Below are 25457 nucleotides of genomic sequence, written 5' to 3' on the forward strand. Positions count from 1 at the left end.
AGATGGAAAAATATGGAGAGCTAGAATGGTGATGCCCTGTCTGTACGAGGATGGTCCTAGAACAGAAACAAAAATAAGTCATCGAGTTGGAGATCTAAATCTAGAGGGAGATCTAAATCTCCAGGAAAACCTGTAAAAGTGGTGTGCTGGAAATGAAGAAAGCAAGGGCACTACAAAAGGGACTATAAATCTAAAGCTCCTGATAAAGGAAAGGGATTTGATGATGCTCCTTCTGCAGAGGCAAAAACCACCTCAGATGAAGGTGGGGATGTGTACTTGGCTTCTTCAAGTACACATGTAGATCATGAGGCATGGTTGATTGACTCAGGTGCATCCTTTCACTTCACTCCCCATAGAGAGTGGTTCTGCGAGTATGAGAAATACGATCATGGTGATGTCTTCTTAGGGGATGATAGGAAGGCTAGAATCATTGGTCGCGGAAAAGTAAAGTTGAAGTTGCAAGGTGTAAGGGCTAGAACACTTCCAGGTGTTCTCCATATTCCTGCATTGGCCAAAAATCTTATCTCTGTAAGCAAGTTAGATGATGCAGGTGTAAAAATAGTGTTCGAGAAGGATACCTGTAAGATGGTTCAGGGAGCACTGTTATTGATGCGGGGAGTTCGGATCGGGACTCTGCACAAGTTGCAAGGTAGCACTATTGTTGATGGGTGCAATAGTTCTGTGGTTCCTGAAAGTGGAGCAGAAAATATAGTGGTCTCTGGAGAGAAGACCATGTTGTGGCATCAAAGGCTTGGACATATAGGAGAGAAGGGCCTTCGAATACTTCATGGTAAAGGTATGGTATAAGGTATGAGTAATAGCTCTCTGGATTTTGATTTTTGTGAAAATTGTGTATATGGGAAGCAGAATCGTGTGAGTTTCCCCTCTAGTGGTAAGAGGGCGAAACAGATATTAGAGCTTGTGCACAGTGATGTTTTTGGACCTGTGAAGGTTCCATCACTGGGTAAGTCTGTGTACTATGTATCATTTATAGATGACTTCTCAAGGAATACATGGATTTATTTCCTTAAGAAGAAATCTGAAGTCTTTGACAAGTTTAAAGAATTTAAGGCTCTAGTGGAAAACCAGACAGAGAAGAAGATAAAGGTGCTGAGGACAGATAACGGTGGAGAGTTTTGCAGTAATGAATTTGAAGAATTCTATAAGAAGTATGGTATAGCATGGCAAAATACTACTCCATATACACCTTAGCAAAATGGAGTTGCAGAAAGAATGAACAAGACGTTGATGGAAAGGGAAAGAAGCATGCTCAGTGGTGCTAGGTTAGGACAGGAATTCTGGGTAGAGGCGGTGGAGACAGCATGTTACCTGGTCAACAGGTCACCTTCATTAGTGCTGGAGGATAAGACTCCACAAGAGGCATGGACTGGTAAGAAACCATCTCTTTCGCATCTAAGGGTATTTGGATGTGATGCATATGTACATGTTCCAAAGGAGAAACAGACCAAGTTGGATAGTAAATCTGAAAAGTGCATCTTTATTGGGTATAAGGATGGTTTAAAGGGTTATAAGCTTTGGAACCCAGTAACAAGGAAGGTTGTGTACAACTGAGATGTGGTGTTCAGAGAGGTGAAAGGTGTTATTAAACATGAATTCCAACCAAAGGAACCTGAGAAGATAGAGTTTGAGCTAAAGGAGGAAGAATCAAACTCTACAGCAGAGGAGAAATCAGAAGATGAAGAGCCAAAAACTCCGGGTGTAAGAATATCAGTTCGAGAAACAAGGCAGCCAGAAAGGTATAGTCCATCTGCTTTCTATTCAAATTTTTCTTTATCTATTACTGGTGATGATCCCAGAACTGTGAAGGAAGCCATAGATTTAGAGGATGGAAAACTCTAGAAAGGGGCCATGGTTAATGAAATGGCATCTTTGCACAAAAATGAGGCTTGGGATCTGGTGGAGTTGTCGGTTGGAAGGAAACCCATTGGTAGCAAATGGGTGTTCAAGAAGAAGACAAATGCAGAAGGAAAGGTGGAGAAATACAAAGCTCAGTTGGTAGCAAAAGGTTATTCCCAGGTGCCAAGAATTGATATTGGTAATATTTTTTCTCCTGTTGCTAAGGTAACTTCTATTAGGTTACTTTTATCTATTGTTGTTGCTTTTGATTTTGAGGTAGAACAGATGGATGTGAAGACAGCATTTCTTCATGGGGATCTAGAAGAGGAGATCTACATGAAGCAACCTGAAGGCTTTGCAGTGAAGTGTAAGAAAGAACTAGTATGCAAGTTAAAGCAGTCGTTGAAGGGTTAAAACATTCACCAAGGATGTGGTATCAGAAATTTGATACATTTATACGGGGACTTGGCTTCACCAAAAGCAAAGAAGATCATTGTGTGTATTTTAAATTAATTAGTGACCGTATTATTTATTTGTTCTTGTATGTGGATGATATGTTTCTTGTCAGAAATGACAAAGAAATTATCCAGGATTTGAAGACCCAATTGTCCTCCAAATTCGACATGAAAGATCTTGGTGCTGCAAACTATATTTTGGGCATGGAAATTAAAAGAGATTGGGCAAAGAGGAAGCTCTGGTTAAACCAGAGGAAGTATGTCGAGACAATACTGCAAAGGTTTAATATGCAGGATAGTAAACCGGTGAAGGTTCCTATTCCTATAGGTGTAAATTTATCTGTTGAACAGTGTCCCAAGACACAAGAAGAGGAAGAGGATATGTCCCGTGTTCCATATGCAAGTGCAGTCGATAGCCTGATGTATGCAATGGTCTATACTAGATCAGACATTGCACATGCAGTGGGAGTATTGAGCAGGTTTATGTCAAAACCAGGGAAGGAGCACTAGACAGCAGTGAAGCGGGTTTTCAAGTATTTGCGTGGCACTAGTGATTATGGTTTGTGCTACCAAGGTAGACCAGGATTGGACAGAGTGTTGGATATTCATGGCTTTGTTGATGCAGATTGGGCTAGAGATCTTGATCAGAGAAGATCTACAAGTGGGTATGTGTTTAACCTATTTGGAGGTGCAGTTAGTTGGATGAGTAAGAAACAATCTGTAGTGGCACTATCAACTACAGAGGCAAAATACATGGTAGCCACTCATGCAAGCAAGGAAGCAGTTTGGTTGTAGAGATTGTGTTCAAGTATGGGGTTAATACAGGGAGTTATAAGGATAGACTGTGACAACCAAAGTGAAATTTTCTTGGCAAAGAACCCTGCTTACCATTCGAAGACAAAGCACATTGATTTTCAGTATCACTTTGTGAGGGATATGATAGAAGAGAAAAAGGTGTTGCTAGTAAAGGTGGACACTTTGAAGAATATTGCAGATGCATTGACAAAATATGTGAGCTCTAAGAAGTTCTCTTGGTGTAGAGAAACAATGGGCATTTCAAGGCTGTAAAAATGGCTAAGTTCTCTCGTGGCCCTTGTGGAAAGAAAACAACAAGTGGGAGAATGTTGGGTTGTGTCATATTCTTTCCACGACTAACCTACGTAGTGAACCAGGGGGTTAGGGAGGGGCGGAGCCCCCCCTTCATTACGTCGATTGCGCAACAGGGGGGTCACATGGGGGGTAGCATCCCCCCCTGTTTAGGGGGTTTGAGGGGGGCAGGTAGCCCCCCTCTACGGGGTCCAAGGTAGCACCCCGGGAAAAAAAAAAAATTAGACCCTATATTATGTTGGGTGAACCTACCCATGGTTTTCGGTCCATGGTTTTGGACACAATGGTTTTTTGGTCCATGGTATTGGATACTTCGGCATGTATAAATATGTATTGTAACATTGAAAGGAATATAATGAAAAATCAAGCTGGTAGTCCCAGTTTTGGAATCCAAGGAAAATCTCTGTGTATATGTGTTTTATGTGTTATGCTATCACATTGTTTATTTTCTGTGTTTTAGAATTCGTATGCATGTAATTTCTGTACGGGGTTAAAACCTACACATAATACCATACACAAAGGTACTCATGTATCCTTGTAATCTCTTCTTCTATTAAATCCTAGAACATTACAACATTTCATTTGGCTCGAAGGCCTCATATAAATAATAGGAAAAATAACATGATAGAGTAATACATAAATAAGATAATAAGGAATAGAGAATGCTTGAACAACTCTACAATACCATTTCAGTATACTCTTTGTCTCCCTAATCCTCTCAGCTTTCCCGTCGGCCTTCTTAAACCCTACGTTCATTTGGACTACTAATTCTCCCTTGGATGCTCCACCTTTTTCCTATTTTGGTGACCTTTTTTTTCTCGGTTGTATCTACCTCCTCAACTGTCAAAATTCCTTCCAGCTCGGATGCGACTTCTTGGATCCTAATTTCTCCGAATAGTTCTCCACAACTACTATTCTTTGGCAGGTCCCTCCTCCTTCTGCAACTGTCTCCTTCACGACTTCCCAATGATTATCTCTGGGAAAAATGTGGTTAGCCTCCAAGTATGTCAAACTTGGTTCTCAAAATTAAGGACCCAACAGACCCCAACCATAGTCCATTGATTCGTCCCTGAGTCAATCCTTTGTTGGACCTGTTAGTGGTGTTGCGGATGTTATTGGTGCTTCTTGTTGCTATAAACTTGAACTTTACAAAAAGGCATGAACAGATCCTTAGAATCCTTTTTATGCATGAGGACTCTATTTTCTTCATTTCCCACTATTGTCCTTCAATTTTCTCCTCACATGCAACCTGTGACCTTTCACCTTCTTTTCCTCCTAATTTCCTTTATTTTCGTAAATAAATGTGCCAAAAATGCCTTTTTTCCTTAGCCTTTTCCAAATTTCCTTAGCCAAAACACATATCCAGTGATGCTCACTAGGATATATTTTCCCAACATTCATCTTGGAATAAGTGTCCCTTACCTGTGGTCTTATTTTGTCTTTATTAACTTTTATTACATGAACTTCTCACCGGGGCTATTACATAACCCTTCCCCTTGGGGAACACCATCCTCAGTGTTAAACCACACCAAGACCTCAACAAAACAGTTGAAAAGCAAACATACTACCGATGGAGCTTTATAACTTAGCTCATTGTAGTATTTACAATGAAGAACCTGCTCAAAAGAAAAACATCATGGCAACATGACAATATAATAACCATAACTCTTATTGGATCTTTATAACTTAGCTCATGGCAGTGTTTACATCTATATGCATATACATATACAAATATCAAAACATCATCAAAACATATGCCAAGCATAAACCAACATCAAACCAAAACTGCTTTGCCTCAACCATCAAACAGTGAAGGATATAGGGCCTACATCTGATCGACCATCTCCCATGTAGCTTCTTCGGGCCCAAAGTGCTTCCACTACACTTTAATTTTCTCTATGGCTATGTTCCTAAGCATGAGATGTTTCCACTGCAATATGCACTGAGGCTTCAGCTGCAACCCTCCTTCTTGCTCCACCTGCAATACGAACCAATCAATAACATGATCAACATCCTTTATATACTTCTTAAGCAATGAAATATGGAAAACATCATGGAATTTCATTGATGGAGGCATTGCAAGTCTATATGCCACCGGTCCAATCCTCTCAAGGATCTCAAAAGGCTCGCAATATTGTGGTGCTAGCTTGGCACATGAATCAATCCTCAAAGAGATTTTCTTGGGCTTGATGTGCAAATACACATGATCCCCAACCTGAAACTCTTTGAACACCCTGTGTTGATGTACATAACTCTTCTATATATCATGTGCTTCCTTTAGATTCTTCTTTATAACCTTCATTTCCTGCTCCATGTCCATCAACATGTACGGTTCAATAAGTACATTGTCCACTGGATCGCTCCAGCTGATGGGAGCATTAAAACTTCGTCCATACAATGCCTCAAAGGGACTCACCTCAAGGACTCCTGATAACCACTATTGTATGCAAACTCCACCAATGGGAGATACTCCTCCCATTTCCTTTACTGGTGCATCATGTACATCCTCAACATATCTTCCAATATCATGTTGACCCTCTCCGTCTAACCATCTGTCTACAGATGATAAGCTATACTGAAGGCCAAATCTGTACTCAAGCATGCAAATAGATCCTTCCAAAACTTGGAAGTGAACTTTGCATCCTTGTCTGACAAAATATTCTTTGGAACACCATGTAGTCTCACTATCTCTCTGATGAACACATGTGCTACCTCATTGGATGAATATGTAGTCTTCACCAGAATCAAGTGAGCTACCATGCTCAACCCATCAACCACAACCGTAATAGAATTATGCTGCCTCATTTTCCTTAGAAGACCTGTGATGAAATCCATGGAAATGACCTCCTATTTCCATTTTGGAATTGCAATAGGTTGTAGTAGACCACCTGGATGATTGCATTCTACCTTTGCCTACTGACAGTCTAAACATCTAGCCATGAAATATGCCACTTCCTTCTTCAGATTCATCCAATAGTAAAATTTCTTCACCATCGTCAATGTCTTCTAATATCCTGGATCAATCGAATATGGTTTGACATGAAACTCCCTCCAGATACGCTTCTTGAGCTCACTGCAATTCGGCACATAGATCTTGCCTCGAAACCTCATCAAGTCATCTGGAATGAGATGATAGTCTTCATCCTGATCCCTTGTACTTGTACCTACACCTGTACTCTATTGTAACCTATTCATGATCTCCATGTATTTGTCATCCCGCTATCCTGCCTGCAAGATCCTATCATGTAACTTTGTTCCATAGGAGCTTATAGATGTTATATGATTTACATGTACCTTCATACTAAGAGCATCTGCAACCTAGTTCTCCTTCCCTTTCATATATCTAATCTCGAAGTCAAACTCACTAAGGGTAGCCAACCATCTAGCTTTCCTGGCATTTAGATTCGATTGGTTAAACAAATACCTCAACCCACTGTGATCGCTCATCAATGTAAACCTCCTACCCAGAAGATAATGTCTCCACATCTTCAATGCATGTATAATCGTTGCTAGCTCAAGATCATGTGTTGGATATTTCTTCTCGTGCTCATTCAGTTTTCGTGATTCATAGCACACTACATGTCCTTCTTGCATGAGAACTCCACCAAGTCCCCTCTTGCAAGCATTTGTACACACTACAAACTCGTCTGGATCCACAATCTTTAGCACTAGTGCATGTGTCAACAGCTACTTAAGTTGCTCAAAACTATCTTCACATTCTGTCATCCATTCAAACTTATTACCTTTCCACTTAAATGATGTGATAGGATATGCAATGCGTGAGAAGTTCTTGATGAACCTCCTATAGTAACCTCTCAATCCCATGAATGATCTCCCCTCATTTACATGCTTAGGAGCTTCTTATTCCATGATGGCCCTTATCTTTTCAAGATCTACTGCTATGCCTTCCTTCGAGACAACATGTCCCAAGTAATGTAACTCAGTCTGAAAGAAGATGCACTTGCTAAGCCTAGCATACAACTGATTCTCTCTTAGCAACCTCAAAACTGTTTATAAATGTTCGGCATGTTCTTCCTAATTCTTAGATATACCAGTATGTCATCAATGAATACAATAATAAACTTGTCCAAATAAGGACCCAACACATTATTCATAAAACACATGAATTTAGCTAGAGAATTATTCAAACTGAATGGAACAACAAAAAACTTATAATGCCCATACCTAGTCCTGAACGCATTCTTGAATATATCCTCTTCCTTGATATGTACCTGATGATATCCCGATCTCAAGTTGATCTTAGAGAACATTTTTGCTCCCTTTAGTTGATCAAACAAATCATCAATCCTTGGCAATGGGTACCTGTTCTTGATCGTTACCTTGTTTGGTTGCCTGTATTCAATGCATAATCTGAGAGTACCATCTTTCTTCTTTACGAACAACATTGGTGCACCCCAAGGTGATACATTGGGTTTGATATATCCTTTGTCCAACATTTCCTTTAGATACAACTTCAACTCTACCAACTTAGGTGTGCTCATCCTATAAGGTGCTTTTGATTTTGGAGTTTCCCCTAGCACTAACTCAACATAGAATTCTACCTCCCTGTCGGGTGGAAACTTGGTAATGTCCTCAGGGAATACATCCTGAAATTACTACAAAACTAGCTACCTGCTCAACACATTGACATCCTCAACCTCCTTACCCTTGTCACTAGAAATGTGTACTACAAACATCACTCAATATTTTCTGCAACTACGCTTAGCCTACATAGTGGTAACCATCCTCACTAATGTAGGCTTCTTCTTTCCTTGCAAGGTCCTCTTTTCCCCACTATCATCCACACAATCAATGGCCTTGTCAAAGCAATCCACTTTGGTTATGTGAAGCTATAACCAATCCATACTCAAAATTATACTATATGATCCCAATGGAAATACATTCAAATGCGTTGTTGTTGGCATACCATTTAACTCAAATGCACAAGCTCTTACCCAATGGTGAACTTGATTCTTTGCACTTGTAGTCAACTGTACCAACCAATATTTTGCATGCACTTATTTTCTCAAACCACACTTATCGACCAATTCAAGATTAATATAATTATAGTTAGATCTAGGATCAATCAAAATAGAAACAACTTGATCGCAAAGCTTATCATCCATCTCAATGATCGATGCCTAATGAACCGCCTACCTGTTGTCCAGTGTTGCATAAATCTGAGGAATGTTATGACCAACATCACCAACTATATGTGCCTCCTGAGAACTGTAGATCTAGGTTCTACCACCACTCTGATACTGTGGAAAATCCCTCTTACGATGATCCTTACCACATATCCAACACTACAATGGTTCCCTACCACCGCCTCTAGCTTGTTGTTGTCCATGTCCCTTCTCAGCTATATTGAATCTCTTGTAAGGAAGTGCATTATCTTTCTCACTTTCATGTTCAATTCTTCCTCACTTTGGTGGCCATTTTCCTTTAGATTTGTCATTTCTTTTCAACTCATGTTTTGTCTCAACTTTGTGCTTCGACTGCTCATAAAAATGCTTCAACTTTCAGATGGCCTCCTCCAATGATCTAGGATCATCGAACTCAATCCGATCTCTGTATGCAACTGGAAATCCACTAATGAATCTCTGAACCTTGGCCTTCTCCTCTCTGAGGTAAGGCACATATCTCAACAACTCCAAAAATTTCTAGTATACTCCTCATCTATCATAGAACCCATCCGCAACTCATAAAACTCCTTAGCTTTGTCATCATAATACCTCTCATACAAGTACTTCTTCTTGAAGAGCCTTTCAAATGCATGCCAAGTCAAATCATCCTCATGTATGTCCTTGACATTCTTCACGTCTTCCCACCAAATATTTTCTTTACCTTTGAGACTAAAAAGGGCTATCCTTTCTTTCATGTTTTTGAGTAATCATGCAATCTAAATAATTTCCTCATGCCAAGAAGCCAAGCCTCCGCAACTTGTGATTTCTTCATCTCTCCATAAAAAGTAGGTGGATTTTCCTTCTTGAACTCATCCGACAAGTATCCTCCATCATTCCTTCTATACGGATGATAATGATGTCTTTCAGAACTAGAACTAGAGTAATACATGTGTTTGTCACCCCTCCTATCCAGAGTGTCCAACATCATGCCATCTCTGATAATGTCAGATCTATCTGACCTATGTCTACTCTGAGACCTGCTTCCATATGCCCCATTATTTCTTACCTCATATCCATGGCTGATCCAAAGAGGTCCCTGTCACTGCAAATCTGAAAAACTCTTAGGTAATATTGCATTCACCTCTGCTTGTTTCTCTTGTTCCTGCATGATTCTGTCATTGTATGCTTTGAAACTCCTTATTTATTCCTTCAAGCTTCTTAATGTGTCTGCCAACTCAAAAGAGTTCCCCACACCACGTTTCCCATCTGACTCATAGGTAGATTCTATGTAGTCTACCACCTTGCTAGCCATTTGATCTCTTTTCTGCAAGGCATACTATGTCAGCTAAACCAAATCACCATAAATCAATGTACCTTAGCATACTCGGGGAAGATACCTTGTCTACAAGAACATCAAATCAACATGATGCATTTACAACATAACCATAATAACATATAGACATATATCAATAAGTGCATCAATGCATAACCATCATACTAACTAGGGTCCAGTCCTTAATGAAACTCGTGCATGATAATAACCAATAGTCCAGTATACACATTGCCTCGTGCAACTATCCACCTACATAAGAAATGCCTAATCAACTACACATACGCATAACCGCATGTAGTCGAGCATTAGCGTTCAATTTTGTAATAAAACTACACGACTGGTGCATGTAATCAAATAACCAAGGATGAAACCCAACGTACAAGGATGTAATCAAGTTGTATATAATTTTATAACTGAACATATACTCATGACAATGCATTCCATAAAACCGACATCAAGCTCCTCATGATAACCTTACTATTACAATGATCAATATGATGCAATGCAACAAGCACATGGAACACAAGTGTAAGAGCCACACACGCAACTGACATGCATGCATGACAAACACATTCACCCATATATGTAGCACCAAATATGACCCAAAGAGAGTGCAACCATGCTCTTATACCAATTTGTAACACCCCCTCCTAGGTCTACCCAAAGTAATCATGCCAACTGGGGTAAACATTAGGAGAGATGCTACTACAATCATATTCAACCTCCTATGTCACCTTAAGGAAGTGGAATCGACGAAACATCACATACAATCATCCAACATCATCAACAGAACCCTTAGTAGACAAGTCATCCACTCAAACAGCCTGTCCCTAGGTCCCATTGCTATTATGTAGCTCTTAGGCCATAGTTGCTCTTGTGCTATGGGAAAGGGAGCGATCAAAAACCCAAAGTCGCTCTCATAGGCTTGCCTTCTAGTGACTATGGACCAAAATTACTAGCTATGTGCTAGCGACCCCAGGATTTAAGCCACTTTTCTAGCCCAGAATCCTGAGCTTTGCCTAGAACTTGTTGTAACTTCCAGAATTCATTAAAGACATGATAACAATGTTGATCAATCAAAAATCACCATTAGGACTAGGCCTGAGCATCCCCAACCAGGACTGACATTCTATCAAACACTTGGCATCAATTCAACCTATAGGTCTGGGATACAAGACAGAGCATAAATGACTGAAACAACTTATGAAACATAACCAGAAGGATCACCTCCTTCTCCATTGAACTACTACAACATCAATTAGGTCTTGCATCCATCCATTTAACATTCACAAGTAAACACATGAAATAACAATGACATGAACCAGAAATTCAACCATGTTTATAACCAGCATAAACCCATATAAATATCATAGATATGACATCCATTAAATCCACATATAAATCAATGCAAAAGTAAGAGAACTTATCTTTTATTAATCATAGGAAATTCTAACCAGGTTTGGGACTTCCACATACCACCTGACCATAGACGTGATTGAACCAAATCTCTCTTTCTTCCAGTCGCCCCTATGCCATATTCTAAGCACGAATGCGGGATCTCATAGAACAACCAAGGGAATCTAGAGGTTAAACCACCTCCACCCTCATCAAATCGTGATCACACCAAAACCGTTGGTTCGATCACAATTGAACAGAACTTGGAATGCTATCCAGAATCCATCATTATCCTTGAGGAATTTTCCGTCTCCTTGTCTCTCAGGCTTTACCGCAATCCAACCTGGATCACTAGGCCCTAAACCGAGACATATCCCTCAAGCTTTACTGTGTATCCTGACAAAACTGGTCAAGGGATTCCTAGGCCTTTCGGAATGAACCTTGAGACCACCTTCACCCCAGATTCCGAAATCCATCTGGAAATTCCAAAGCTCTAAAACCGAAATAAACATCACAATCTACCATGGCATCCGAAAAAAGGCTAGGCTAGGTTGAAATCCACTGTCATAACCCGACAAAACCATGCGACCAATAACAAGAGAACCATACACTAACATGCAAATCCATGCATGTCCAAACCAGCTAGGAAATCACACATTCAAAAGGTTACCTGCAAGTATTCATGCTGAAGCTACTTGATCGTGCTTTCCTTTCCTTGATCCTTGCTTTCTTTTCCTTTCCTTTTCTTGTTTTTCCTTTCCTTGATCCAAACTAGAGTGCTCTAAGAAAACTCTTAGGTGACCAAGAGAATGAGAGAGAGAGAGAATAATGAGAGAGCTCCAAACTTGAACTTGACAAAAAGCCATGAACTAATCCTCAAAAGCCTTTTAATGCATGAGGCCTCTATTTTCTTCATTTTCCACTATTTTCCTTCAATTTCCTCTTCACATGCAACTTGTGACTTTTCACCTTTTTTTTCTCCTAATTTCCTTTATTTTCATAAATAAATGTGACAAAAATGCATTTTTTCCTTTTAATGCCTTTGCCTTAGCGTTTGCCAATTTTCCTTAGCCAAAACACACATCTAATGATGTTCACTAGGATATATTTTCCCAACATTCAGCTTGAAATAAGTGTCCCTTACCTGTGGTCTTATTTTGCCTTTATTAACTTTTATTACTTGAAATTTTCACTAGGGTTGTTACAAGCTAACCCTGGAGAGTATGTTTCTCCTGGAGGAGATGGTCTCGTTCTACTACAAGGGAAATAATCTATTGTTGTTGTTGCTCATGTTTAGTAGCCAGAATGTTGTGTAATGCCTCTACTTGGCATGCATCCATTTGAATGAAAGTGAACAATTGGGCTGAGGACCATCCCTGGACGTCATCATGGTTCATTGTGGAAGGTCCATGGAACTGACTCTACCATGCTTGTCCACTGGCAACGTATTTCTCAGATTTCCCTTGGGGAAATGTCTCTCTCTGTGAGGTTTTGGTTATATGTGGATCAATACAGATTAGGGTGAGGTGAGGTGGTGATGACGAAATGGGATCAAAGGGTAGGGGCAATGCATGGAATGTGGTTGGAAAGGAAGGGGCAGTAATCTTCCAAGTGACCATGAGAAGACCTTATTCAAGTAAAAAAGACAACATAGACATTTGAACGGTCTCCATGCTTGCAATGTAGGTTGTGAGTATCACATTCATTTTTGTAGTAATTGATTAGATAATGGATTCTGCCTCCATTTCTGTTTCTATACCGGGCAGTGTTCCAAACAACAATATGTCTAAAATGGTGGAAGATGTGGAGGTTGTGCGAGGTGATGGATTGTGTGCCATGGTGATGCAGTGGAAGTGGAAGTGGAAGGGATATTTTCCTTGATAATGGGTATGGTGGTGTGTGTTTTGGGTTCTTCTTTGGTAAGGTCAACAATATGGGAAGAGGTGGTTTTAATATTTTTCTTAGGCTCAAATGGTGGCTTGGGGGTAATAGGTCGAGGATTCAGAATTTTAGGTTCTGATTGAGAGTGAAGGACCACTACAGGAATTGAAGCAGCAAGAGGATACAATTCAAAGAAATAAGTAGCCTTAAACTATGAAATTCAGAAAAAGTGGGAAATAGACTTACTGAGGCATTGAGATTCACCATAGTTTCTTGTAACCATTGCATCTATGGCTTCCAGGACTAGTAACTCAACCCAATTTGTTACAGGGCTTCCAGAGTGTTTGTCCAACCAGGGCTCTAGGAACTAGTAACTCAACCCACAACCATAAGGAACATGAGAACCAACCAGAAAAAAAAAGAGGACATAAACCCACAACACCATGGATATATAGGAAATAGAAAGGCTAGGAACCACTGTCAATCCAGACAATCCTCCATGCCAATGACAAATCATAACCAGGAAACCACATGCATGTGCTATGCATGCCAAAACTAGCAAGGAAATCACACATGCAACTCAGTACCTGCACTCAAAACCCATTGTAGTCGTTGATCTCGATGTCCCCTTGCGCTTTCCTGCTCTTCCTTTGCCTTCTTTCTCCAAAACCAAAGTATACACAACTCCACCAAGAGTGTTCCAAGAAAACTCTAAGTGTCCAAGAGTATGATAGAGAAAGTAAAAAATGAGAGCTTTGAAACTAAACTAACAAAATCCATGAACTGATCCTCAGAAGCCTTTTTATTAATGAGGCCTCTATTTTCTTCAATTTTCCATTTTTTTTCCTTCATTTTCCTCCTCACATGAAACTTGTGACCTTTCACCTTCCTTTTCTCCTAATTTCCATTATTTTCATAAATATAATTCCAATAAATGCCTCACTCCTTTCCAAATCCTTTTTCATTGCCTTTTCCAATTTCCATAGCCATTAATTAAGCACATGTGATCCCCATCACTATGTTTTTCCCCAACATTCGACTTGGAAAATGAGTCCCATGACCTTGGTTATTATTTTTCCCTTATTAAATTTATTACATGGATTTTTAACCATGATTGTTACAGAACCCTCCCCCATGGGGGAACAACGTCCTCAATGTTCAAAGACACCTACAACCAACAAGACTATTGAAAATAAAAACATACTTCCCATGGATATTTATGACTTATCTCATTGTAGTATTTACAATGATCATCCAGGTGAGAAGAAAACCAACATGAGAAACATAACAACATGACACCCATACCGCTTATTGGAGCTTTATAACATAACTCATGGTAGTATTTACATCCATATACATATATACAGATACCAAATCATCACACCAAAACATATGCCAAAAAATTTTGCTCAACCAACGAATAAGGAAGGATAGATAGCACGCATCTGATCATTCATCTCCCATGTAGCTTCACCGGGCCCAAAGTGCTTCCACTGCACTTTAACCTGCTCCATTGCATGGTTCTGGAGCATGAGCATCTTTCTCTGCAAAATGCACTGAGGTTTCAGTTGGAATTCTTCTTCTGGTTCCACCTACATACAAACCAGTTAAGCACATGATGAACATCTTTAACATACTTCTTGTTATCACTTCTCCAAATCTCCAAGGTTGAGGTAGAGTCCAGTTGAGGTAACCATAGACCAATCTTTTAGCTTGGTAGCTAGCCCTACCAAACCGGAGAGGGCTCTCTCCAAAGGGTCATAGATAGGAGGGCTAGATAGTTTAGGTTTTTAGGCTAGATGTATAGTGCAAAGGGTTGTTTGATTTGATTTGGTTGAGTAGTCGTAAGGATGAGTGATTTAGGTCAGAGGGACTAGGTCAGGGTAAACAAGATATGATTGCAGATATTCAAAGGGGAAAGGTAGGTATGAAGCTTAACACTTAAAAGGTGATTTGATGAGATGGTTTAAGAATGATGAGGAGTTAGGAAGATCATAAGAGATGTATTCTTCCTAAACTAAAGAAAAGTGAACAAAGTATGATAAATTTCCCAAAACAGAGCATGAGCAAGCATGTATTTTGCCTATCAACTTGAAAATTACCATATAACAGACATGAAATTGTTTATGAACAGATAAAACATTCATACAAATGATCACAAAGAAGAAACAATGCTAAACATTCATACCACATGTATCCCAGAAAAATAGCTGCAACTCATCTATTGAAACTGACCAAAATCTGATACAATAGTCTCTGATCACTAGTACAACATCCTACTAAATCCAACCTGTAAAATGACTAATAAAATACATAATATAGGCCTAAAACCAACTCATCCTAAGCTCAAGGGTCGAAATCATGAGAGGAGGAGTAGTTTCAATAAAGGCTAAACTGATAGTTGGAGTGTAGGGTGGTCAAAATGACTCATCCCTCACTCTAGAAAATTGATTCATTACATGCCACATAAACCATAGAACTGATGTATCTACCCTAGATAAAAGTAAAAACATAATAATTACATCATCTAGATCAACTACATAAGTAAAAATTGAATTTTCCATAGGTAAAATTCAACTTGGAATGAAACAGTGAAAATTGTGAAAGACTGTCAAACGCGCAGTGACCTAGTTAAATGTGCAGCGACCATGGTCAAACGTGCAGCGTCCTCTTCAAGCTGACTTTTGACCACCTTCTCGATGTCCAAATATAGCCCAGGATAGCTCATTGGAAATATTATCCTATCTAGTTTCCAAAAATTCCCTTGGTTTTCAAAATGGGCTTTATTTACCCCTCCAAAATTGCAATCTCCCAAGACTACTCAAACGTGCAACGACCAGGCCAAAAAAGAGGCAGAAAGGTGATTTTTTGGTAGTTTTTGACCCTTTTGGCTGACCAGTTTTGCTCCAAATGCTTAGCAAAAGTACAGGGTGCATTTCCTAATCATTCTAAATCCAAAAATGTTGACCATTTTCTCATTGGATGCTCCAAACAAAAGCACAACGTCCTAGGTGTTGTGTATTTGACCATGCTAACTGTGCCAAAATTTCTTCAAAAAAAAAAACAAAACATATCTTGCCAAAATTGTTCAAAAATGGCCAAAATTGGTGGGCTGACAACTGGCTATATATTTGAGGCATGGATTTATTCCTCGGAAAGGATATCCAACCTATTTTTCTCCTCTCGCTCGGTCAAGGCCTCAATTTTTGCATGAGCTCTTTTGAGCTTGGCCCTTGCAATTTTGTCTCTCATAGAATAGTGCTTTTCCATCCTTCTTTAAATATCATTTTCCTTCTTGTACTTGTCTAGGAGGTTCTCCAGATGATCATTTACCTTCTCAAGCCAATATTCTTGGTTTTCATTTACCATCTTGGCAAATTTCTCATTCAAGGTGAGCTAATTGGCTAGTTCTTCCTTTCTTGCTCCAAGGCTCTCCTTAGGCCTCTAGTCCTTGGCCTTCTTCTTGGCACCTATTCATCAAGTGGCTCACCATACTACCCATATGCCTCATCAAGTAAGGCCTTTTCCTTTTCAGCCTCTCTCTTTGCCTTTCTAAGCTAAATCTCCATGAGCTCATTTTTTACCTCAAACTGCCTATTTTCCTGCTCATAGTAGGAAATGATCCATTTGGCCCTTTGCAAGTTGACCTCGAGCTCACCTATGAGTGCATTCTTCTCCTTGATGAAAATAGTTGTGCTTTTACTATCATCATGCTCATCTAAGTCAACTAACTAAAAATCATGCTCTATCTCATCTCATAGTGGTCTTCCTCCTACTGCTGGATCTCTGCCTCTACAAATTTTTCCTTACCCTTCTATACTTGCTTTGTTGATGAAGAAGGCAAGGCCCCTCCCACAATCAGTGGGGAAAACACTTGCCTATGCCCTCTATGATAGGTATGTGCCAAGATACCTAAACCAACCCTTTTAGGCTTGCTTCTCTCACCATGCTCAATATGCTCTTGCCCAGTGCCTTCATCTCTACCAAGTGAATGAATAGGCTCATGAAATGGTGATGATGGACGTGATGGTGTGGCTGACTCATCAGATGAAGATGAATGATGTATGGACTAAGGTGGAGGAATGGAGGTGGATGGATGAGAGGATGAAGGTGCCTCTTGGCCATGTTGAATAGGTGGGACTATGAAAATCTGTTACTAGGGTTTGATTTTAGAAATGACAGAAAAAACCTATGAAACCCTATGTAGATCAACAATGGAGGGAAGGAGTGAATATATTTTTCCACCAACCTCATTTACTGAAGTGTGTGATGACCAATTTCAAAACTTGGTGGTGATGGAGGAAATTCTGGCTTGTTTTTGCTCCTTCCAGGAAAACGCGCAGTGACCCAAGAAAACGTGCCCTTCAGCTACAGGAACACAACGCCGTTATAAATTTCACTGGAATCCCTGGCAAACGCACAGCGACCCAATCAAATGCGCAGCAACCTGGTTAAACACGTCCTCCAATTTGCAGATTGATTTTGACTACCTTCCCGGAGTCCAAATTGAGCCCATGATAGCTCATTGGAGATTTCTCTCTCTTGGCTACACAATGGACCTATAAAGAACTGAAAATGATTAATTATATCCCCTGAAAAACCAATTCTCCCTACACTGATCAAAAAGTGTAGAATGAGGGTGCAAAAATGAAGTGTTCTCTTGCACGAAACTTTTGAAGGTCTTACTCAACTCCAAATTGAGCCCAAGATATCTCATTGGAAATATATTTCTCTCTAGTTATCATTTGATGCATCAAGAAAGTCATTTGGACACTCCAACTAGGAGAAACATTTATTTTCCCAAAGTTACTCCAGAAGTGCAGCAACTCTCTTCTAGCAACTGTATTTTTTACATTTCTCTAAAACCATGACACTTGTGTAAAGAGTGAAGGAGGGTTTTCATCCTTGGCCTATTATGGACAAAAAACTCTCTCACTTTTCCAAATGCATCCATGTTTGGTCTAAAACATAGTTTGAAGAAAAATCATCCCTACGTGTGGCAAATGATTTGTCTCTTGGAATGACTTCTTGAAAAATGATGGAGACATGATGTAGTTGGAATGTCCTCATACTTGCTAAAATTACCTCTCTTATGTCTCATACACTCAGATGTCTCTGATTCCATAGCTAACCCTAGCTCAATGGGTGAGGAAATTAGGGTTTAGTGCTTGTGGAAAATGATGATTTGGACACCCTTGGGAAAAGACAACTCCCTTTGGCATGCACTTAGCCCTTTGAAACTTTACCCTTTCACTTGACTATTTCCTTTGACAAGTTGATCTTTTGATGGTCTGGAATCTTTAGAAAACTGAGTTAACAGCTTGGGATGGTGAAATTATTACATTTGAAAGACATAAAATTACATAATGAAATAAGAATTTCTCTTTACAAATCATGTTCACATGGTAAAGGGATGTTATTGATCACCCTTTACTTGCTGGTCTTATGCAATGGAATGGAACCTTGGCAACCCTAATGACCTAATGAAACCTTGAAAAACCCTAAAAGACCTAATGAGACCTTGAAGGACTGAATTTCAAGATGACATAATGACCTCATGACTGATACAAATGGAATGATAAAAATAACTTTATGGATGATGTACAGTCAACAAGATATGAAATTATGCCAGCAAGTAATCACATTTAGGGAAGAGTGATGTTTTTGGACTAGGACTACCATCAGTGACTAATTTTTTGCATGACCTAATGGAATGATAAAAAAAATTCTAAGTGGGACCCTTCAAATGATATGAAAAGAGGATTTTTTATCACTGATGGCAGGATGCAGATACTGACACTAACACTTCTTAAGCAATGACACAATGAAAACATCATGGACTTTCACTGTTGGAGGCAGTGCAAGTTGATAGGCTACTGGTCAAATCTTCTCAAGAATCTTGAAAGGTCCACGAAACCGAGGTGCCTGCTTGGCACATGATCCAATCCTCAAGGATCTCTTCTTGGGATTGATGCACAAGTACACTTGTTCCCCAACCTAAAACTCCATAAACAACCTGTTTTTATCTGCATAACTTTTTAGTTTTTTTGTGTTGCCTTTAGATTCTTTAATTACCTACATTTCTTATTCCATCTCTACCAACATGTCTGGCCCTATCAACACCTTGATAACTAGATCACTCAAATTGATGGGAGTATAACATCTCTGCCCATATAGTGCCTCAAATGGACTCATCCTGAAAGATTCTTGATACCATTTTTGTAAGCAAACTCAACCAACGGAATATACTCATCCCAACTCCATTGTTGATGCATCACATACATATTCAACATGTCCTCCAATATGCTGTTGACCCTCTTTATTTCTCCATATGTCTGTGGATGATAAGTTGTACTGAAGGCCAACTATGCACCCAAACCTGGAAATAACTCTTTCCATAACCTAGAAATGAACTTAGCATCCCTATCTGACATAATAGTCCTTGGGACACCATGCAACCTCACTACATCTTCGATGAAAACCTGTGTTACATCATTAGCTAAATAAGTAGAATTCACTGGAATGAAGTGCACTATCTTTGTCAACATGTCAACCACAACCATAATAGAATCATGTTTTCTAGATGTCCTCGCAAAACTTGTAATGAAATCCATGGAAATGACCTCCCATTTCCACTACAAATCAGAATCGACTGTAGTAATCCACTTGGATGCTTACACTCTGTTTTTACCTGTTGACAATCCAAGCACCTAGCCATAAACTCTGCCACTTCTTTCTTCAATTTTGGCTAATAGTAGAACTTATTCACCATTTTCAATGCCTTTTGATATCTCGGGTGACCTGAATATGGCTTAGCATGAAATTCCCTCAAGATAATATTCGTGAGCTAACTATCATCTGGCACATATAATTGTCCCTAAATTTTCCCAATCCATCTACTGTGAGATGGTAGTCCACATCTTGACCACTTGTACCTATTGTAACATGTGCATAAGCCCCATGTGTCCATCATCATGTTGTCTTGCCTGCAAGACCTAATCCTGTAACTCTACCCCATAGGAGCTCATAGTTGTTATATGATTCACCCATATCCTCCTGCTAAGAGCATATGCAACCATGTTCTCTTTACCTTTAATGTACCTAATCTCAAAGTCGAACTCATTGACCATGGCCAACCATCTAGCTTGCCTGACATTCAGATTTGGTTGGTCAAACAAGTATCTGAATCCACTGTGATCACTCATTAGTACAAAACTCATGGAAAGAATATAGCGTCTCCACATCTTCAATTCATGGATGACCACTACCAACTCAATATCATGTGTCGAATAATTCCGCTCATGCTCATTTAGTTTCCTTGATTCATGGCATACCACAAGTCCTTCTTGCATAAGTAATCCACCAAGTCCTCTCTTACAAGCATATGTACATATCACAAACTCTTTATTCGGATCTGTAATCTTTAGAACTGGACCATTTGTCAACAATTGCTTCAACTACTCAAAATTTGGTGCACATTCCTCTTTCCATTCAAATTTATTATCTTTCATTTGCAGTGATGTCATAGGATAAGAAATCTATGAGAAGTTCCTGATGAACCACTTGTAATAACTTGCTAACCCCATGAATTATCTCAACTCATCCACATTCTTAGTATCGTCCCACTCCATGATAGCCCTTGTCTTTTCTGGATCCACTGCAACGCCTTCCTTGGAAACCACATGCCTCAAGTAGTGTAATTGATCCAGGAGGATCCATAAATACAAGTGGCCTTGAAAATAGATTAATAATCAAAGTCATAATATTGAAGTGAAACCAGTACTAGATCGTAGTGCTCGACACCCTGATTCCAACGATGTGAACAACACTCAAATCCGAGTTTGTATGCTCAAGTTATGGCTAGTCAAATTTTTGGTCAAACTTGGCCAACTGACAGGCTTAACGAGGCAACAATTTGGAAGCAACCTGACGCACAAAATCTGGCCACCTGAACGAGTGAATTTGTTGAATCTTTAATTTGTCCAGTAACCCTTATTTTCCGATCGACGATTTCTTATTGGTATGCCTTAATATAACAAAAAAAATTAAAAATATATATATATATAATTGGTTGGGGGACCACCAACCCCACCAACCAAAAAATAAATATATATATTATAAAAATGGTGGTGGGTTGTTGGATTAGGGGGTCCTGACCGAGGTTCAAAGTTATTTGTGCCAACCAACAAAACTCTACACTATTGGCCCTTTCAGCAACAACCCGCGTAGTGTAGGCTTCAGTCTCACCTGAAGCAGTATGGGGGGATGTTGGAACCAAGTTTTTGCATCCAGATATCAGTGTGATAACTTTTAGCGCCCTAGATCTGCCTTCGCATAGATCTATAAGCCCCTAGGACTCGGTATTGCAATTCTATCCCAACAGCCTTTAGATCTTCGCGAAGTTCTATGATTGGCCTTCACAGGCCCTTAATAGTCTATTCATTCAATTATGCACACCAAAAAACAACCCTAGATCACAGCTCGCACAGATCTACTCAAGTAGTTAATAAACATAGCAGAATTTATCATAGTCTTCGCAAAAGTAATTAACATGCATTGTGTACAGTTATTAATGCTTATTCAAGTGAATCGCGTATCATTAGATCAATATTTCATAAACATATTATTCATCAACAACATAAATCATAGTCAGAAGTAAACTGAAATACACAATATTTCTCTCAAAACGACTTCTTTATTCATTTCCAGTTCAAAATACAGACTCAAAACTTCCCTGCACACTCAGTTGCAGGGGTCCGTGCACTCAACTGCGAACTTTACCTAGGACTCTGTGATGAGGCTCATCATTGGGTAAAATAGATGGACCTTAATACACCTCCAAGCTTACTAAAATCAACTCTTCTCATAATTCTTTACATGTTTTAATTATATTTTTCTTAATGAGATGAGAAAAAGTAAGATGTTATGTCTAATGGTCTAATGTGCATTGATTATAGGTTTTTGGGAGAAAATTATGGATAATTAAGGTGCAAGAACTCGAATGAGACAAGAAGGAGAGATTATAGGAGACAGATCTCCCTCATTAAATCCTCACTCACTCGAAGATCCCTCAATCAAATCACACCAGCTCGGAGTTGCAAGCAGCCGAGTCATGAGGATCATTTGCAGGCAAGCCAATGATACTTAAGAACCAGTTAATCTTAACATTGGGAGCCAATCCTCCCTATATTTAAGGAAGTTGTTGCCAACTTCAGTTGTATAAATAAAGAGGCCTAGAGCCTCATTAGGATTCAAATTTTTTATGCAAAATAGTTAAGCATTTTCGAGTTGAAGGATTGTGACCAAACTCTGTTATGTATTTTTTGATATGTTAATGAAAATGAGCATTCCCTTGATCCAGCACTAAGTTGACTCAGAGGGATAAAACTCTTAGGTTAGGTCCCAACCCTAGCAGCAGAGGTTCCTCTTACTATACTTGTATGCTTAGATTATTTCATAGATTACTTGTTAAATTGATTTTGGCATTATTACATTGTAAGTATTCGTGAATTTTATTAGTTTTCTTCCATTTGTGCATAGCTTTAACAGTAGCATTAGAGAGATAAGGAAATATAAAAAAAGGATGATAATAGGTGGATCTTACCTCAATCCTCCCTTCAGGGACCATGGTTTGAGGAAAAACTCCCCTTCAGCCCAAAAAGACAGAATTATGGTTTCTTATGAAACTTAGGGTTTTTCTGCTAATTAGGTTAGCATCTTTCAGTTTTACAAGATAGGTTGCAGTTTTCATTTCTAATATCTTGAGTTTATTATATTTCATGTTTCTTTCATAATAGGTTTCAATCATTTCCATTCATGAACTTAGCAAATAAATGATGAAAATTCTGTTTTCCTTATATTGTTGTAAAACCTTCTTGTTTTGAAATGATTTATGGATAAATGCCATCAATGATGTGTATGTTGTAGGAGTTTCAATATTGTAAGGAGACCTCATATCATCAACCTCAGCGAAACCATACCCACCCATGATCACCAAAGGCCACTAATTCCTCAATCTGAGTCATCATTTCGCAAGAACAACTTGCCATGCTTGTTGAACAAATCCAACCATCATAGAGCTTCGGTTTGAGTTCTGAGTGAGTTCCAACCACTTCCTTGCCTTATTTATTCCATCACTCATTTTCCCTAAGCTCCATACCACTGTCCAAATCACTCTTTATGCTTTCAGCCTATTCCTATAGGAAAACAGGGGATCCTATAGGTGAACTAGGACATCCTATAGGAAAACTTGTAGTGGCCTGTTTTGCGCTTGATTTGTAAGAAATGCATCATGAAAGCTAGGAGAAGACCCCTGATTGCCTCCCAAGCCATTTGACCTATCACACTCATCTCCCTCCACACCTATTCCACCTGTCATGCAACCAAGAAGGATTAACATTCATGTTTTCACAAAAAGAAAAAGGTTGTTATTCTTATTCATGTGCACAACAGTTTAGTGCTTGTTTAGATCAGATTTCATGCTTAGGTTAGTTAGGGTTTAACATGTGTTAAAGTAGAATTATTTTTAAGAAAGGTATCTTAACAAATAGCTAGATGAGTTGTGTTTTTTAGGCATTTATTTCAGTCTTTCATTACTACAATAGGTAGCATTTCAATCCACTCAATTAGGGTAAAATTCTCCTTCCTCAATTGGTAATCAAACTTCTACTAAATCAATAGAAGGCTGGTTTGATAAACCCTAATGGTCTATCGCCCCAGCTCAATAGTGACAAAGAGTGGACCCATTACATCTATTTGTGTATACAGCACTATCACCTCCAAATTTGTATGAACCCCAGGTTGATGAAGTAAAGTTGGTAGCCCCAGGAGTTGCAACATTCTTGCTGCAATACTAGTGCTCATCACTTTTTGGTGTCGTTGTCGAGGAGGTGTCTGAGTAGATGTGATTTATGCTTTCTTTCTTCCATTTCTTATCTCCTTTATTCTTCTATTAGTTTCATTTTTTCAAAGTAATTGTAAGTTGGTTTGCTTTCCTTTCTATTCTGCAAGTGATTTCATTCAGTAGTTAGTTTCAATTCAGTTTGTCTTTTCAATTCTGCAATTCGTCTTCAATCTTGAAAAACAAAACAAAAACACTTCTTCCATGCCTCGTAGGAATAGGGATAACTTAGGAAAATTTCTACCAAATGCCCCCACCACTTCAAATAGCCAACCTTCCCTCTTCTTCGGTGGCTCTGAATTAGAGGACCCCTTAGGTGAACATCCAGATATTTTTGAAGAGCCTATAGGGGAAGAAGAAGAACCCATTCCAACTAACATAATGGTTGAAAATAGAAATGAAAGGGAAGATAGGGAAAGTATTGAGGGTGCTTTTCCCATCAAAGAAACCAATGGGGATGCCAAGATGATAAACATGAGCCCCTCTTCTCTTCCTCACTTCCATGGCCTGACCTCAGAAGATCTAGATACTTTCTTGTTTGAATTCGTTGTCGTATGCAGAACTTATGATTACACCACTAATCATCAAAAGTTGAAATTATTCCCATCCACTCTCAAGGATGTAGCTCTACATTTGTTCATGGGTTAACCAGGGGATATTATCACCACCTAGGCTCAGATCCAGCAAGCTTTCAACAACAAGTATAGGGACTACTGCAGGTCCAAAGACACCAAAGAGGAAATATTTAGAATGGCCTTGGGGCATGATGAGTCCGTAGAGGATTATGAGGAAAGATTCCAACACAGCTATAAAAGGGTCAGGTACACACTCAATCCTGAGTCACTTAAGCTAGTCCTACTCAGGGGGATCAGGGAAGATCTCCTGGATACCATAAACCTGCTATCAACAGGGGACATCTACCAGCTACCCTATGAGGATATCAAGACCATTTTTAAGAACCATTCTAGGGCAGCTAGAAATAGGGGTAGGGTCAGTCAAACAGTGGCCAGCTTATCCTCTTCCAACACATCTACAAAAAGAAATGTTGCAGTAATCATTATCAGGATAATATCGGCGAGCAAAAGAAAATTGGGAAAAAATCGAAAAAAAAAATCGTAAAAATCGAGAAATAATCGGGAAAAAATCGTAAAATAAAAAAATATTCATTTTTTTTCAATTTTTTTAATAACTAAAGCATCTATAACATAAAACAAATACATTGACACATAAATATGATAAAATAACTAATATATAAGATGTGTAATATCATTTCTAGTGCTACATCATACATAATAGTGAATCATGTCCTGAATAGTCAGTCCTAACTCCTGAGTCCCAACTCAACCTCAAAATATCAACAAAAAATATAATAATGTATCTCATATCATGAGTCATAATGTCAT

The sequence above is a fragment of the Pinus tabuliformis genome, chromosome 4_1, assembly GCF_031772625.1.
Source record: "Pinus tabuliformis cultivar Carrire ecotype Pingquan chromosome 4_1, CPIR1, whole genome shotgun sequence".
Lineage (NCBI taxonomy): Eukaryota > Viridiplantae > Streptophyta > Pinopsida > Pinales > Pinaceae > Pinus > Pinus tabuliformis.